The 10,923-nt window shown below is 43.3% G+C and overlaps 1 long non-coding RNA gene across 2 annotated transcripts; it reads left to right on the top strand.

Annotated features, from left to right (window-relative positions):
• Positions 1-1,790: 1,790 nt before the first annotated feature.
• Positions 1,791-7,635, top strand: LOC123115781 (uncharacterized). 2 transcript variants are annotated; one of them, XR_006456731.1, is made up of 8 exons: positions 1,791-2,210; positions 2,406-2,948; positions 3,031-3,183; positions 3,419-3,952; positions 4,189-4,244; positions 4,335-4,404; positions 4,710-4,794; positions 7,105-7,635. It is a non-coding gene; the product is annotated as an uncharacterized lncRNA (long non-coding RNA). The 2 variants fall into 2 exon arrangements; XR_006456730.1 differs by having other exon boundaries at positions 3,031-3,952.
• The last annotated feature ends 3,288 nt before the right edge of the window (positions 7,636-10,923 follow it).

The raw sequence follows: 10,923 nt of genomic DNA, 5'->3' as shown, positions 1-10,923 counted from the left end.
ACCAAAAATTGCACTCGTTTTTGTTGTTGTTGCTACTGCAAGGGGGTGCTACGACAGCTATTTTTGAGCACGCCATGAGCTGCGGTAATAGGACGGCTCCCGGGGGTGGCATTCGTGGCCATGGCAAGGTGGTGGCCACCTGGCCGGAGCTGTAGCGATCAGGACGTTGCTTTGCGAGAGGCAGTCTCAAGCACTGCAAGCCGCATTTCTGGAGTGATACAACTGGTGACCTGCAGTGCTGGAAGCGGCATACGACGATGCTACAACCGGTGTGCGGCGGTGCTGCGACCGGCGGCGACGGTCGTCAATGATTTCAGCGTAAGTGGGAAATGCTTCAACCAGCGTAGGAAAAGCTTCAACCGGTGGTGGAAAAAGCTTCAACCGGTGTGACGAAAAAGTTTCGACCCGTGGAAGAAAGCTTCAACTGGTAGCGCAAAAGCTTCAAGCGACGGTGGAAAAAGCTTCAAGCGGCATGGAGGGAAAAGCTTCAACCTGTGAAAAAAGCTACAACCATAGTGTGGGGAGCTGCAACCGTGAAATATTTTTGCTGGAACCAGTGACCGCGGCGAGCGAGACGGTCACTGCGGCGAGCACGACGGTCACCACGGCGAGCTGGAAACCATGGCTAGGACTGTGGTCGGGGGGTGGGGGTGGAGGGGTGCTGCAACCCGCGTCTCTGTGTGCTGGAACCGCTACTATGGCGAGCTGCAAGGTTGGATCGGTGCTTTTTTGCTGGAACCGTGGCTGCCCGGCAAGGATGGCAAGCGGCGGTGAGCCGGTGAGCTTCGCGGCCGGCCGTCTCACTCGGGGTAATCGGCGGGATCGTTGGGGTGGTTACTATGGGCGCCGCCGGGACGGGAGGAGAAGTGGAAGACGAGGGACGGGGAAGAAGAGGATGCGGAGGCCAGATCGGACGGCTGCGCTTCGCTGCATCGGACGCCTGGGGCTGGACCGACGCAATTATTGGGCCGGCGCACCGGCGCCCAGTACTCGCCCTGTACATGGCCGTGTGTGTGGCCGGCTGGGTTGTGTCCAGTAATGGCCGGCCCTTGTTTAATTAGGCTAGGTAGTATTAGTTTAGTACTAATTTAGCCCATTAGCAAATGGCAAGCGGACCCCAGGCTAGTTAATCTAATTAACAAGATTAGTTTCTTTGCTGCCTATGGCATGTGGGCCACCGCCTCCCCTTTTGGCTAGTCAAATTGACTTGGTCAATTCGGATTAAACTAATTATAATAATTCATCCCCAGTGTCATGCTACAGTGACCTTACCCTAATGGTGCCATGTCATCATGTTTAACTAAGCCAAATTTCCATTTGATAAAAATCAAAGCCATTTTCAAATTTATAATAACACCAAAAAAAATATTTCTTCAAACCAAAAACTAAAATGTTCGAGATGTTGCAAGTATTCACTAAGTAATTGTCTTGTAGAAACCAGCATCTTTTGAATTTTTAAAATGGCCTTAACCTATTTAAAATAGGGCTAGCAGCATTAAATATACGCACATAAATTTAAAACTAAATTTGAACAACTCTTTTGGCCCCAAACTTTTTGTGCCAGCCTAGACCGTAGCCAAGTATTTTTGTGGTAATATCGCATCTAACAAAAATTAAATGGTGTCCAAATTAAACCCTTTAAGCGTCGCGCAAAGGGCGCCTCCTCGCGCGGTCCACGTCGGCAGGAGCTACTGTTCTGTCGATGAAGTATTTTCGTCTCGTTGGTCCACTTGTCTGTTGGGTATTAGTCTAGCATACGAGAAAGAAAGGGGAAAACTTCCCAGATACTACGTCGCCCCCTGAGCTCCCTTTCCTACTCCAGCACGCAAGCGGTCCCCTTTCTCCCACGCCACCCCTCGGCTGCCGCCGCCGTCGCCTCTCCCATCCCAGATCCTTCTGCTCCGCGGCGCCCCAGGTCCCCTTTCTATTTCCCGTCGATCTGCGGAGGCTCCTTCCTCGGCTACTTCTTCAAGCGATGACCACAACAAGGCATGGCTGCGGGATACGAAGGAGGGCGCGTCCGGATGTGGTAGCCGCAGGAGGAAGGGACGGGGAGAGAGACAAGTAGGATGACGAGACCGTGGGCCGCGAAGGTGGATGGGTGGCAGACATGGCCTCTCCCTCATCTCCGTCTCTGTCGTTTCTTCCTCTGATCTCTTCAATTAGCCCCAGTTGTCATCCAGATCCGGAATATATATTAGATCTCCGAGGTGAGTGCATCATGATCCATTTTTGTGTCGCAGTTGAACTATTCTTCTTTCAGTCATATATAAGAAAATTCCTATTTCACTATTTGTTATAGTTGGCAGTCCGTGATTCCAATTTATTTCTCTAATTTGATGTAGGAGATGGATTTTCTGGAGTATGAGTTTTCTGTAATGCTTGGCCTCCTGTTGTGATTCTAGGTTGAACTTGCAAAAGATGCCGCTGAATGAGTGGCACTTGTTTGAACACTGGCCAGAACCCGGCGTCGATGACGACAAGAAGAAAAGCTTCTTTGGCCCGGTGTGTCTTCGGTTGTATCCTTGAATTATTTGGGTTCAGTGACCGAAGGTAATCTCATATAATAGAAATATTCTATTTATGCTAGATTATTTGACCTGTTCATTTTAGGTTCATGTGTTTGGTTTGGATGGCTATTGATGAGTCAAAAAACACAAGCTCCGTACTCTTGTAATGCTTTCTATTGTGCACTTGAGACCCTAGAGTATGTAATGAAATTCATGATGTAGCTACAAACATGCACTACTTGCAATCGCAGTCTGACCAGTGCATCTTTATCTTCATCCGTTTTCATCGATATTCTACTCAAGCGATCCTGGAGGTTAAGCACTAAACTGTACGCCGAAGACACTCACAGATATGGTGTGGAGAGGCGGTACATTATTTTGGCAATGATGCAAAGGTGGCACATGAAGGCATGGGTAACAATATATGATGTAAACATTGTAGGTTACTTTCCACTTTATATTTTAGTTGTTGTTTATTTGCTCTGCTACTAAGAAGAAATAACTCATTAATTTTCCATAGAGCTCATGTTGAATGGATGGTAAACACAAGGCGCGAGTGACCCCGGACCGGAGGCTGTACCAATCATGTTTATAGCGCTTCAACCTGGAATCACGTCCACTATTTATTATCTTGGTAATTCACTGCATATGAAGAAAGGACAACCATTCATGGGTATGTATGCCCTAATCTGTTTGTGCTCCTTGCAAGGAAATTCTGTTAAACAATCTTATGTCGTCGAACATTTCGCTTTTTAGTCCAATCTGAAGTACCAGTACAAATGGTACATTAACTTTTAGATGTTTATATATTCATTTTCCGTGTTCTCTGAAGTCTGAACATTACTTGATTTATCGATTGGATCAAAATGGTCCTAATGCATTTTCATCTTAATTGCTTCTTGCTTCAGTTTTAAAGCAGCCTTATAATGCAGATCATTTTAGATGGATATATAACGACAGGTCAATGATTACACAATGAGTAAACGGTAGACCTGGTCTCTCCCTTCTTCCTTAAATTGCGTCTAGATTTTCTAAATTGTTTGTAGTTTTGACTTCCACTTGTGACTTGTCCATGAAGGATGCTTAAATGGTCTAATGGCCTGATATTGCCAAAGGATCCCCTAGATATAACCACCCCAAGGTACTTCTTTGAGACAATGACCTACAAGTGTTTATGAGCCATGCATTCGTATTATGAATTGGAAGAACATCAATCAGCAAGTATTTGTGGCTGATGTCTCCTAGATGAGATAATTTCCCCCAAACTGTGTGTGATCCATTGCTCTAGGTAGCAACATCATGGAACCGTAGTGTTAATTTTTATGCCCTACATTCTACCGCAAATACATTTGGATTTGCATATTTTGAGTCCTGCTACTACTAATTTGACTTATGATGTCCATGGTTTAGGATGATTAGTCGCAGCTCACTTCTATCATGAGGTATGTGTTGTGTTCTCTCGGTTGGCTACTTTTACATTATTATAGGATTTAAGGCACACATGATATATTGAACGTCATGAAGCAAGATATATTTCCATTTCTTCAGTTTGTAATAATTGATGGAAAGTTACGTCCAGTAATTAGAATGATTATTTCTTGACCGTTGTTCTCTGGAGCTCATTATTTAGTCTTTTTCTCTTAGATTTTTGACTAATCTGGCTGCTCTGGTCCTCCAGTTTCTTATTTGCAGGTGATGATCTTGCTGCAACTTGCTTGCTGCCTTGGTTTACAGGTTGGTGATTCTTCTATCCCTTGATCTTCTTCTGTCCATGTGTCTCGTCTGTGCTTACATCAAAGTTGGATGCGACTATTCTTTTTCCAGTGAGCTAGCTGCTGCAGCCCTTTTGTTTCTTTAGAGGACACAGATGACAGAAACGCCGCCATGGAATCAGGTTGTTACCTTTTTTCTGTCTTGTCTGCGTGTATCCATGCAATTGTTTGGACTACGCCGTTTGCCCACTTACATGTGTATATATGCTTCTTTCTACCAATGGTCGTTTGGATATGCCCAGGCAACTCTCTGGATCATTTTTCAAATATATTTCCTCTTCTGAAGATACATGGTTATTTGTATTTCAGCATTAAATTTTGTCACTCTGTTATTTATTTCTCTCTGACAGATCAAATAGGTTTTATAACTCCTACAAAAATTACATTTTTTTACTCCTATAAAAATTACATTTGTTTATTCGTCCAGGCAACCAATAACCAGAGCGCAGCTGTCAACTCATTTTATTCATTGGCCAGACTACGAAGCATGGAAAGAGCATCCAGGAGGAAATGTAAGTTGTTCTATAAAGTACTGCAGGGTGTGCTTTTGTTGTTTCCTTATTAAGTTCTTCCACTATGGTTTCACCACATGATTGTGTTTTCCCTCTTATTTTTCACTGGAAGGTACTATAACAAAGATGACTGTACTTGTATTTGGTCTTCACTGAGTTAGTACATGATAAATGTGCGCATTGAGTTCCTTTCAGAATCAAGAAAATAAAAGCTTTGGGTTCCGAGAAAATTCAACACTGCTTGATTTTTGATTTTTGTGATTTCTAATGTTCGAGTCAAGGATGTTAAGATTTCCTTGTTTTGTTATTCATGGAAAATAGAGCAACTTTGTGCTTATTTGTTTGCCTTTATGCTCTATTGGAAACCTTTTAAAAATATTATATTAATTGGTTGGTGAGCTGATATATCTATGATTGGTACCTCGATTGATAGGAAATCTCATATATGAAACCATGAATCAGGAATCATTGGGTTATCTGAATGGGTATAACGCTAAAATAAATGAGATTACCATGAATCAGGGATCATTGGTTGGTGAGCTGATCTATCTATGATCAGGGATCATTTGTACCTCGATTATATTAAGTGGTTCAGGTTTGTGGCCATGATGATCCATACCAAGGAAATAAAAATGAAAATGTCATTCAGATATTACATGACGCTAAAATAAATGAGATTACCATGTGAACTTATTGTTTTCCCAAATGCCATGGATGTATTAATAATTATCACAAATATAATATTCTATCAAGAGTAATATATTCCAGGTTTTTCTCAATCATATTCACAACAATATCTAAAGGAAAAAGGTGCAACCCCAGTATTTATAGTACAATAATAATACGTACACCGATAAAGAGTGAAACTGTCAGATTGTAGCATACCATCCTATGGTTTCCGTTCTAAAAATAATATAAAAATCCAAATCTTCAGAAGCAGCAAAGAACATTTGTGCACTAAAAATTGAAATGATTAGGGCGCTTTCATTGTTTTGCTTAAGACTGTAAAGTTACATGACCATTTAGCAAGACTTACTATATGTAAAGTCATAAGTTGCCTTGTAGTTTAAGTGTATAGCTCTTAAATCTACATCACTTTAACTTATCTGAAGGTTGTTATTGAAAATTAGGCACAAATTATCAAATTTGAGTGGTTAAAAGAATATCACTGCATCATGGTTCTTGTATTGAGGCCCTTAGAAAACATGAAAAGCTTAATTCCACAGTTTCATTCTTGTGGAGATGTTTATTATAAAATATAATATACTCGACAAAGATTATCCTGAAGTATCATCTTACCTATACCTTAAAAGAGTAAATATAAACTGAAATTTCTCCGGCTTCTCGAAATTCCTTATTTGCTTCCATGTGCCATGTGTGTCCTAAATATAACACACTGCAGGAAACATGATATACATGGGCTAGCTTGATTGTTCAACGAGTAGCCCTGTGTGAGAATTAATATAGGTCTAGAATGGAATCATTCAATCAAACACATATGGAATTCTGTAGGTGTTGGAACCATACACACAACACATCAATGGAAGTATCTGACAGAAAGTTGATATCATTTTGTCACGTTTCCAAGTTTGGTCTCCTATACTTTAAATACTTTTGCAATTATTAATCAAGATAATGTTTAAACAGGTTGTGTTGCACCTATTACTCAAAATGACTTAAATTCCAGTATACATAATCAAATTCGGTATCTTAACAAAAGGTTGGTCGATGGGATACTTCCTTACCTTTGGACAATTCCTACAACACTCTTGGTTACTTTATAATTCCTGGATTATCATCACTACAATCTTTTCTTCTTCATGCTAATGAAATTCTTCTCGGTTTTTTTCTTAAGAACTGCATGCTGATACTGTGGGCACAATTAGATAGGGTTTAAGGTAATATATCGGAACTCAGACAGACCCCTTAAATAAGAAAACCAATCTTAGATAATTCAACTGGGTACACAATGAAGGTTGGGATGGGTAAAGGTTCGAGGACTGGCGACATCCCTCATCAGTCTCTCAGAGTCTCGACAGGGCTTATCCCTGTCGTCTTCTGTTGACTAAAAGTGACACATTTTTTTAAATAGTTGTCTGGTCATTGTGTGTTTATCTATATGTGTAATGCATCTTGTGACTAGATATATAATAACTCACTGCCACTCCTATAAGTTTTACTGGTTTAATGGATTTGCGCTGCCTTACTCTCACCTCCAATGGATTCACACTGCCTTACTGTCATTTATTCAGAATTTTTACTGGTTTGCTGATGTACAAAGTGCTGATCCAGTCCTTCTCATTTGATCAGAATATGCGTACACCATGATGGACACTGAGAAATCTGACATACAGTTATGGCGTTGTGCGGTTGGAGGTGCTAATAGGTAGTGCACATGTGCAACAAATATAACTGGGAGGTGATCTCATAACATGGGCAAAAAATTACATCAGGGACAATTCTCTGGGCCCAGGGATCCTTGACACTAATCTGGATTTGGAAGATAAAGCCGCTGTCGATCATTGATTTCTTGAAAATTGCTCTGCTATGTAGTTACCTGTCGCTGTATGAGAGATTGTCGGCATGTTGTACTTATGTTAAGCGAGTCGAAAGATAGGGCCTGGGCGAGCTCCGCATCCTTGTCTGCTTCTGATCATTCTTCCAAGAAGGATAGCTCATGATGTATGTTTATATAAGTTCGGTTAGTGAAGGCAATACCCGTTGTTCCCTTTACCTTGTTATTACTTATGGTGGGGATTTGTGGAGTCTGCACTCATTCTTTCAAACTGGAATACCAGTTTTTTGTGATGTTTATTTCTCCAGGATCCTAGCCCCTGTGCTCCTTTAGCTGAAGTGGAAACATTTTTGACAAGATAAGAACAGCTCCTATGAATATTAGGTGGTGCTTTGTGCTTCACTTTCAATTCAACTACTTTTGCTGTATTCATGGACTACTTTTTTTGCCATTAATACAACTCATATAATTCTGCGAAATGATAGGTACTTTGGCACTGTTAATCTTAGGAATCAGAATTCAGACCTAGCTTATACTGCCTTGTCATATTAATTAATGGACTGCATACGTGAACTCTAGATTATACTTTTGACAGTTCCAACTTCCAACTAATTATGTCGTAATTTCTATGCAAATATCCGCAGTTTTAATCATGGTCCACTAATTCATTCTCTGACTTGGATGATAAATATAGTGTCAAGTTAGTTTTCTACCATGTCGATCTGTCAAGTATATTAAAGCTTTGGAAGTTCTAATTATGTCGGCAAGAACTTGCGGATGATTCTTTTCTTCTTCGTATCTTAAAAGCGGATGATTCTTTTCTTCTTGGGATCTTAAAAGAACACAACCATTGTTCATCTTTAACTGTAATCTGTTTGACAGATTTTCTCTAATTGCCTAGGAAATTGGAGTGACTTTCGTGCTTGCAGATACACTCTCTAGGTGAACTATGAACTTTTCTCCCTTTCTACCCCTTGACAAGGAGATCCAGGAAGGAGGCGAGTCTCTTCCACGGCGTCTCTGTCCAGGAACATTAAGGGAGCTCCATGTCTTGGTTTGCCGCACATACGTTTACCACGCAGAGGAGCACATGTGATCCTCATAATAGCAAGTTTGTAATGAATTCTGGAACCCATCAGGAGGTTAAAGTCAGCAAAGCATATTCACCTATAGTCAAATCACTTTTGGTGTATATAAATACCATCAAAGATCAACCTAGACCTACCAATATGCATAAGCTAGATAAGTGCGCACATGAACGCTCAGGAGGCGTGCCAATGGCACGCCCCAATTACTAGTTAATTGCAAAGCAATAGCTTTTTAAATTACAGATAGATTAAAGAGTAAAGCACACACTATGCACCTAAAGCCTAGTGCTACAGTGTGAAGCCCAACACTTAACTGTACCAGGCCTAGCCCACCTGGCCGGCCACCTCCCAACAAGGCGGGAGGCAGAGGCGCCATGGCCGCCCACGGGCGAGATGGCTCACGTGGCATGCATCCCGCGGTCCTGGTGCTAGGTTAAGATCACCCCGAACCCCAGGGACAACCCTACCCCTCTCTGTTCTTCCTCCCTGCGCCGCTTTCTTCCCCGCAAGGCACTGCTGAGCCGTCGTCACTGCATCCTCGTCGATCCCGCGGCCACTGCCCTCTCCGCGCCATGCGAAGATCTCCAGGAGCCTCCCCATCCTCATATCCTTCGTCTACGACCGTTGAACCAAGCCGGGCCGCGCCATACATTTAGCATGGAGCACAACTTCGTTGCGTACATCGCCGGCATTCGGCATCATTTGCCGCGGCTCCGGTCCACCTCCGGCCTCCCCGACCGCACCTCTGAGCTCGCGGTGAGCTCCTCCCTCGGACCCCCCCCCCTTTTTCCCGTTTGATTTGGACGCCGTAGGCCGCCTTTACCATCGTGCCCTATCTTGCGTGTACGCGTACGTAAGTGTGTGTGTGCTCTGCGCTGCTGATATGCCTTGCACTGCTGCTACTTTGGGATGTTGCTTCGTTGCTACTCTGGTTGTTGGCCGCTGCGTGCTGCTGCTCCTAGGCGTTGCCGCTGCTGTTCTATCTGTTGTTGCCGCTTCTGTCGCTGCTGCTCGTGTGCAGCTCTCCACGCCTGCTGCTGCCGCCGCTCGCCACACAAGCCCGGATGCCTGCTCCTGGCCTTGCTGCTGCGCTAAGAACATCTCCAGCCACACCCCCAACACGAGCATCTCCAGCCAGGGTCCAACCCGGCGCGCACTGCTCAGTCGCTGACGTCAAGAAGGCTTCGGCTGATACCACGGCATTGAGTGCCTATAACTATTCCCGCGTAGTTGGTTAGTGCGTATAGGCCAGTGGCCAGACTCAGATCAAATACCAAGATCTCGTTAAGCGTGTTGTTATGAAGTAACCGCGGACGCCGACCAGGACTAGGCCCACCTGTCTCCTAGGTGATCACAACCTGCCCTGTCGCTCCGTCTCAAAGTAGCACTCGGGGGCCGTCGGGAACCCAGGTCCACCACTACCTGGATGGAACCACCTGTCCTTTCAGCCCCCATATTCGAATCACTTGCAGGTACTGAGCGGACCCGACTTTAGTCACCACTTGTATAGTATGTATGCATGCATGTATAAACCCGTGATCACCTCCCGAGTGATCACAGCCCGATGGTATAGCATGACAGACTGACAAGAATGTAGGGCCACTGATGATAAACTAGCTACCTATACTAAGCATGTAGGATTGCAGGTAAGGGTATCAACAGTTGTAGCAACAATGACAGGCTATGCAGCAGAATAAGATTAACCGAAAGCAGTAACATGCTACACTACTCGGATGCAAGCAGTAGAGAGAAGGAATAGGCGATATCGGGTGATCAAGGGGGGGGGGCTTGCCTGGTTGCTCTGGCAAGGAGGGGTCATCGTCGATGAAGTCGATCACGGGGGTAACGGCAACGGTCTCGGGGTCTACCGGAAAGAAGTAACATAGGGGGAACACAATAACTAACAGAGCAATAAAAGCATCACAAAGCATATCATGGAAACACTCGGTGCTAGGGGTGGCCTAACGCAGGGCTACGCGTTATAGACGGGGCGGGAATATATCCGGGAATATTTTCCCAGCTCGAGTGATTTATCGGTATATTGATTTAGGTGAAAATGTTCAACATTTGCTATGTTAGAGGTGTTTGACGTGGGTGTGGATGGCATATTCGGATTCGTTATATTTTTCTAAGCAACTTTCATATATAATTTATTTTCATCTGAGTTACAGATTATTTTATCTGATTTTCTATAGTTTTAACAATATTTAAAATTATTATAATTAGTTTAATCCGAATTGACCAAGTCAACTTGACTAGTCAAAAGGGGAGGTGGTGGCCCACATGCCATAGGCAGCAAAGAAACTAATCTTGTTAATTAGATTAACTAGCCTGGGTCCACTTGCCATTTGCTAATGGGCTAAATTAGTACTCCCTCCATCCCAAAATAAGTGACTCAAGTTTGTACTAACTTTATACTAAAGCTAATACAAAGTTGAGTCACTTATTTTGGGGCGGAGGGAGTACTAAACTAATACTACCTAGCCTAATTTAAACAAGGGCCGGCCATTACTGGACACAACCCAG

Source organism: Triticum aestivum, chromosome 5B, assembly GCF_018294505.1.
Source record: "Triticum aestivum cultivar Chinese Spring chromosome 5B, IWGSC CS RefSeq v2.1, whole genome shotgun sequence".
Lineage (NCBI taxonomy): Eukaryota > Viridiplantae > Streptophyta > Magnoliopsida > Poales > Poaceae > Triticum > Triticum aestivum.
Note: the sequence above shows the minus strand (reverse complement) of the source record. Positions and strands in the feature narration are given on the sequence as shown.